This window comes from Suricata suricatta, chromosome 1, assembly GCF_006229205.1.
Source record: "Suricata suricatta isolate VVHF042 chromosome 1, meerkat_22Aug2017_6uvM2_HiC, whole genome shotgun sequence".
Lineage (NCBI taxonomy): Eukaryota > Metazoa > Chordata > Mammalia > Carnivora > Herpestidae > Suricata > Suricata suricatta.
In genome coordinates this window covers 13,602,055-13,609,128 of record NC_043700.1, presented here as the reverse complement: position 1 = coordinate 13,609,128, position 7,074 = coordinate 13,602,055, and positions in this window count along the sequence as shown.

Below are 7,074 nucleotides of genomic sequence, written 5' to 3'. Positions count from 1 at the left end.
AGAAAGGCTCATTGTCCCGAAGTCACCCAGCCTGTCTGACCACTTTGGGAGTTTCTTTATGCTCCGCGGAACTTGGAGTCAGTCGTCCCACCGGTCACTGGATTATTAACGCATGAGCTTTACCCAACGAACCTCTCTCGGAAGGGGCGACCACGGTTTAACTTCCATGAGGCAGGGAAGGCAACGCTTGAGAAGAAAGGTTCTGCTCGCCCAGCGCGCTCACATTTGAGAACAGCAAACACTCCACTACTTGACAGAGGCGGGGGGGGGGGGGGGGATATTAACCTGAAATTACAAGTTTATGGGAAGTCGTTGGGAGCAAGTGCATGGACAAAGTGTCCTCGGACCAGACTGTCTTCAGGCTCCTGTGTGCACTCTTACCGACTTGGCCTGCCTTTGGACTTCTCTCTGACCTTGGAGAATCCTGTTTGAGCAAGAATCTTGCTAAATCAGTATAGAGGCATCTTCGACTCCCCAGCCTTTGGTATCTGATCCCCCTGGGCTGCCTTCAGCAAAAATTCTGTGGATGGAGCGCCTGGGTGGCTCAGTCGGTTAAGCGACCCACTCGGTTCAACTCAGGTCATGATCTCACAGTAGGTGAGTTTGTGCCCCACGTGACAGTGCATTCTGCTTAGGATTCTCTCCCTCTGTCTCTCTCTGCTCCTCCCCTGCTCATACTCTCTCTCTCTCAAAATTAATAAAGAATTCCGTGGAGTTGGTCTAGCAAGAATCCCCCTTCCCCTCACTCCTTGGCGATTTTCCACACACCGACCCCACCCTAGGCCTTGCCTGTCGTCCCCATTTGCCCCTTTTAGAATGGAGTCCAACCTTTCTCCCCCACAAAACCCCAATGCAGAGCCCTTCTTGAAGAAAGAAAGGCTGCTATCTTTAACAAGTGCCCTGAATAATTTTTTAGCAATTTCTGATGATGTGTGCTACATGCGTGGGAGTGTGTGGTAAAAGATCCATCATGTAATGATTACCTGTTTTTTAAACTCAGTATAAAATAACATTCATTAAATAATTTCATCTTGCTTCTGTGTCAGGCTCATGTGCTACTTTCCCGAGGATTATTTAGAACATCTGTAGTATTGATTTTAAGTGCATAGTTGAAAAAGGTTCATAGGAGTGAAAGTCTGAGATCAGTACCAGTTTGGAGAACTGTTGATTTTATCTGTACAACTGAAGATTCCTGGTAAACTTTATTTTTCAAGCTTTACACCCTTTCCACAGGTGAATATAGACACAAATATCCCTCTGAGCTGATGAAGCCAGACGGAGGGTGCTGGGTCTCTTTTAGAGAAGGTGAAAGCTGCTACCAAAAATGTCACAAGGCCATCACACCAGCCTGACTTTCCAGTCCTCCAGCTTTTCACTTACATGATTACTTCATAAGAATAGAGGGAAAAGGGGAGGGCAAACCCAAACAAAAATCAAAGCTCTTGCATAACATTAGAGATTAGTGAAGGCACCAACTTTTCACTCTGAATATTATAAACAGAAAGGATTAAGTTATTAAAACTTCTCATTTCTCAGGGTAATTAAAAAGACTTAGTGGAATAATTCCAGCCAGTGGGAAGAAAATGCAGGATAGCATTTAAAATTTTCCTTTTGCAACTTCTGCGTCAGATCATTGCCATTGCTGGATGTTTCGCTGAAAGTGTGTACTAAAAGTTTGAGGCTGTCCTCCTCTATGTCCACTGATTAATCTCAGCATCGCCAAAAGTGAGGTGACCAGTGCACATCCTGATGCCTATTGGGTTGCGATAGGATGTGCAGCATATCATCTGAGATATTCTTACCAAAAAAAAAGGGGGGGTGTTCAGAGGCAAGGCAGGCAGGAAGGGACTCACATAAGCTTTGGACTCTAACCCCCCAGTCCGCAGGAAACACAAGAGATAGAGCAACAGGTTCAATGCCACCCTGGGGGAAGCAATCAGCCAACACCAGAATGTGAAATTTAAAAGCCAACTGACCCCATTTCTTCAACACGTCCCTCAACGGTAAGGGATACAAAGGGATTGCTGTTCTATGTTAAATGAAACTGAAGAAAAGACTTAAGAGACATCATAGAATGGAAGACCTTGTTAGAAAACTAGTTTGGTTAAACTATAGAAAGTCTACTTGGTCAATCCTTGTTAGGATCCAAACCAACTATCAAAACTACTTGGTCAGTCAGGAGCAATTGAATACATATTGTGTATTAGACAATCTTGGGGGATTATTGGTAATTTTTTTAGAGTAATGATGCGTTGTTACTGTTTTCTTAAAAGTCCTTTTATGGGTGAAATTATCTAAGAGGTTGAGATTAAATAGTACATGGCGAAGTACTGATACAGAAGCTGAGTACAAGCATCGAAGTGTGTTATAGTGTCTACTTTTGTGTATGTTTGGAAATTCTGATGATTTAAAAAAAATGGAAATAAATGGATAGTCATCAGAAGCGGAGAAAATAGTGTAAATGTGGTCTGCCAGTCATGAACGCCTCTGATAAGTGAGCCTCTGATAAGTGAGCGATCACAGAGCGCCCCCTGTCTTGTATTTAAATAATTCCTATTTCATCTCGAACATAGAGCTGTTTATTTCTTCCAGTTAAATTTGGCATTTCAGACTCAGTCCTTTGCTGAGACAACGGTTGTTGATCACTCAAGATCAGACAGCTTTCACACTACAGTTCTTCAATCTGATGAGCATTACAAAGCCAAAAACACCAGTGTCATCCCCAAATCCTTGAATTTTTAGCAGAAAAAGCCCCGCTCTCCAGGAGCAGTGGTGGTGACGGGCATAAAGCTTCATTCTTTCAGTTTTGTGTCCGTTTCATGGCCCCCCCTTTCTCTTATCACTGAGCATGAACCTCCTGAGCAGGAAAACAGCACTACCTGACTCGATAGCCAACAAGTCTACGCTAAAAGCACTTGGCGCCCTGACGCTGGCAGGAATGGACGCGGGCCGGCAGATCCTTCATCACCTGGAAAGCTCTCTGTTGGTCTGTTTACTTTACAGACTGTTATATGTCCTCCCAAACTCCCTCACACAGCGTTAGCTGTTCAAGGGTAATGGAAATGCCTTCCCACACAAGAAAAACAATGATTTTATCACAAATACGAAAGCAAAGCTGATGTTGCTCCTGGGGGAATCCCCGGCCTGGGGCCTCCTCTTCCCGCCCTCTGCTCACCTCCACTGCGGGCCGCTTCCACCTTGCACTTTTAACATTGCTTTAATCCTAGACATTTTCAGACACATCCAAAAACAGAATGAAATGAGCCCCCAGGCACCCTTCGACCCACCTTTAACAACTATCAAAACTTTTCAAAATCTTTCTTATCCATTCCTTTCAGGCCAGTTTAATCCCCCCCGCCCCCCGAGGATCAGTTTAAAACAAATCGCAGGCATCCCATAGTTCCCCAGTCTCCTGTCCCCTTCTGCATTTTGCACCTTGCAGAGGAATTTGTGTGCGTGGCACTGTCCCCTATTGCTCTTCAGGAATAGGGTGTCCTTTATGAAGTTAGCAACCAGCACCCCAACTTGCCCATGGTAGGTGCTCAGCAAACACTTGGATTCAATGTGCAATTAGGGGCAGCAGCTTTATTGCCAGAGACTTAAGAATTCAGAACACGGGATTTTGCTCACAGAATGCACTTTGGCTCAGGTCATGATCTCAGAGCTCTTGAGTTCGAGCCCTGCGTCGGGCCCTGTGCTGACAGCTCGGAGCCCAGAGCCTGCTTCCGATTCTGTGTCTCCCTCTCTCTCTCTGCCCCTCCCCTGCTTATATACTCTCTCTCTCTCAAACATAAATAAACTTTAAAAAAATTACAATAGCTAAGCTTTAAAAATAAAAAAATAAAATGATTAACTATTGCAATGATCTGTTTTGAAGTAAGAGAAAACCAGACCATTGGTTCTATATGGTTCAGTTTCCACTTCTTTAAAGTGTTTCCTACACGTCAGGCTATTACGAGTATTAACTGAGGCAAGAACATCACACTGTAGCACAAAATGAATGTTGGCGCTCATCATTTGGGAAACATAGTTCAGAAAGCTTGACCAACCTAATAAAGATAATATTCCCAAGCTCCCATGCGCCACGCATGCTGATACCTTTGCTCATAACTTTTGGATAAGGCTTGTTGTTACATAAATGAAAAACCAACTTCAAGGTTGCTAGGAGTTCTTTCAGTAACTGGAGAGAAAACAGCACTTTTGACTTTGCTTCTACTTCCCTGTCTGGGAAAACATGCTTCAGAAGGCAGAGACAGTAAAGTGAGTGGAAGAGATAATTTCTCACAAATACGATCTTTGAAGAAAACCTGAAAACGTGGGATTTTATACTCACGTAGTGAATTTTATGGTCCTCTTTAGTTTAGTCTGCTAAAATAAAAGGAAGATGTTTTTGGAGCTCACCAAGGGATGGCATGAGTATCACTTGTGAAAAATGTTTCAAAACAAATCCATATGTGTAAAAAAAAAAAAAGGCATTTGAAATGCTAGGATAATAAAATAAAACCTGAGCTTGTTTTCTTATATGTCTTAATGCACAGGATCAATGATTTTTTACTTAGCGTCCATGCATAACACTGGAGCTGGAGAGGACTCACGGCATGAAGAAACGGGAGGGGCACAGGAGAGCGCGTCTCTTTCTGGCATCGTGGACTCATTTAGCGATCTCTGATCACTACTGGTGCACAACCTGCTTCTTGGAGATTACAGTCACTGCTATTTATTCACTGTACTAGCAAGTAATACAACTCATCTCTAAGTAGTTTCTACTCCAGGAAATAGGACACTTTAAGTGGCTTTTCTGGGGGTTTAGGTCAAGAGGGGGAGCCTCGGAAGGGTCTGACCTGGGACAGCAGGAGCCCACACCACGAGCTTGATTTTCTCCACTTACAGGTGGCCCTGCTCTCATTACAGTGCCAATGTAGAAACCACAATTCAGAATTCTTTTTTTCTTTAATGTTTTATCTGTGAGAGAGAGACAGCATGAGAAGGGGAAGGTCAGAATCTGAAGACAGGCTCCAGACTCTGAGCCAACTGTCAGCAGAGCCTGACAAGGGCCTCGAACCCATGAACCATGAGATCATGACCTGAGCCAAAGCCAGACACTTAACCGACTGAGCCTCCCAGGCGCCCCACAACTCAGAATTCTTAATAGCTATTATCAGGGACAGTATCTCAAATGGAAGACATTTTATATTACGGGTGGAGATGTAACCTGGGCCAAGAATGAAATGACTGAATTAAAACAAAAATAAAGAATCCCTCCTCCAACATGAAAAACATTTTTTAAAATCTACTCTAAGAGTCAAGCTCCATAAAACCATTTAAAGAATTCAAGGATAAGGAACCTAAGATTTTGAGGAAAATTGAGTTTAAATTGCAAATTGAACTTGTAGAATCATAAAATATGGATTTAAGCAAATTGAGAATGGAAAGGGACACCTGGGTGGCTCAGTTGGTTAGTGTCAGATGTCGACTCAGGTCATGATCTCATGGTTCATGGAGTTCAAGCCCCACGTCAGGTTCTATGCTGACAGCTCAGAGCCTGGAGCCTTTCTTCGGATTCTGTGTCTCCCTCTCTCTCTCTGCCCCTCACTGGCTCGCATTCTCTCTCTCTCTCAAAAATAAATAAAAACATTAAAAAAATTTTTAACCAAAAATGTGGATTTTTCCTCCCAAGACATCATCACCCTCATCGTCCTGTGACCCCTGACACGATCTCATCTCTAATCGTGCTCGCCTTCATGATACAGGAGTCCAAGGTCAATGCACACCTCCCCCAAAATACAATGCTTTAGTTAAAAACGTATACCCTGAGGGGTGGACAACACTGGTGGAGAACAATACTGAGAACCAAACGGTACCCAGTAAAAAACTGAAAGTAAGAGACTTCTGTGCGCACAGATGATCGTGGCCGATGGCACAGAGGCGGGAAGGGAAAGACTGTGAGGTCCCCATGACACTTGTAACCTGAGTCCATCAGCAGCTCTGGCAACACTGTGACGGTTCTGATTCTGGGGACCCAGGGAAGCTGATGATGTCATGTATTTCTGAACTAAAAATTTCAAGTTACAAACAAGAGAACAGAATGTATCCCAGTAGCACTAACGGTCTGGGAGAACTGGTTGGGAAAGGGTTACTCTACTGCCAGCTCCAAGGACGAGGAGGGGACGCGCAGGCCTGCCTGTCTGGTGCCTCGTCAGTAGCGCACGGGGACACGCGTCACGCTGACATCAGCGTGAGTGCTGGTGACTCATGTGTCCTAACGCCCACTTCGTGTTTGACGGTGGCAGTGTTCCCACGTGGGATCTTTATTACATGAGCCCTGCATCAGGCCACCTTCAAGTTCAAAGGCGCCTGTGAGTTCTTCAAGCTATGTCCCATCAGTGGGGCATGAAGTCAACTTAGCAGGTCACACCAGGGACATTTTGTAACAAAACAGAACAGGGTATCAAATACAAGAGGATAGAGACTATGTTATTTCATGACATTTTTGTTCACCGTTTCAGACATTTACACATACACACCAGTGTACACACAGATACGCTCACGTACGTGCTGAACTACCTAAACATCGACAACTACTGGTAACACGAACCCTCCAGGAGGTGCGTGACCCTCACCTTCAGTCTTCCCATGATAATAACAGTAACAGTAAGAATAGTAGCACAGACGTCCCTGGGTCAGCACTCCTGTGGGGCAGCTACTGTTTCCAAGCTCTTCCCAGGCAGCAATGGTCACCCTCCTCCCAACCTAGGAGATCGGTATTGAGCACCACCTGCACCTCACAGAGAACACCGAGACGCAGAGGGGAAGCATCTTGGACAGGCCTCCCCGGCAAGCGGCAGAGCCGGGACCTGACCCCGGACAATTGACTGTGGAGACAAGCTTCCCCATGGCCTCTTCCTGAAAAGCCAAGACCGCAGGGAACTCACGTCCTCCCGAGACCACCAATCCCGCTGTCAGGGCTCGTGGAAGGTCAGCAGAGTCAGTTCTGGGATGTGGAGCTCCCAACTTCCAATCCTATGCCCTCCCTAGACCTCAGGCACCAGTGTTCTTAGTAAAAGCTGCTTTGTG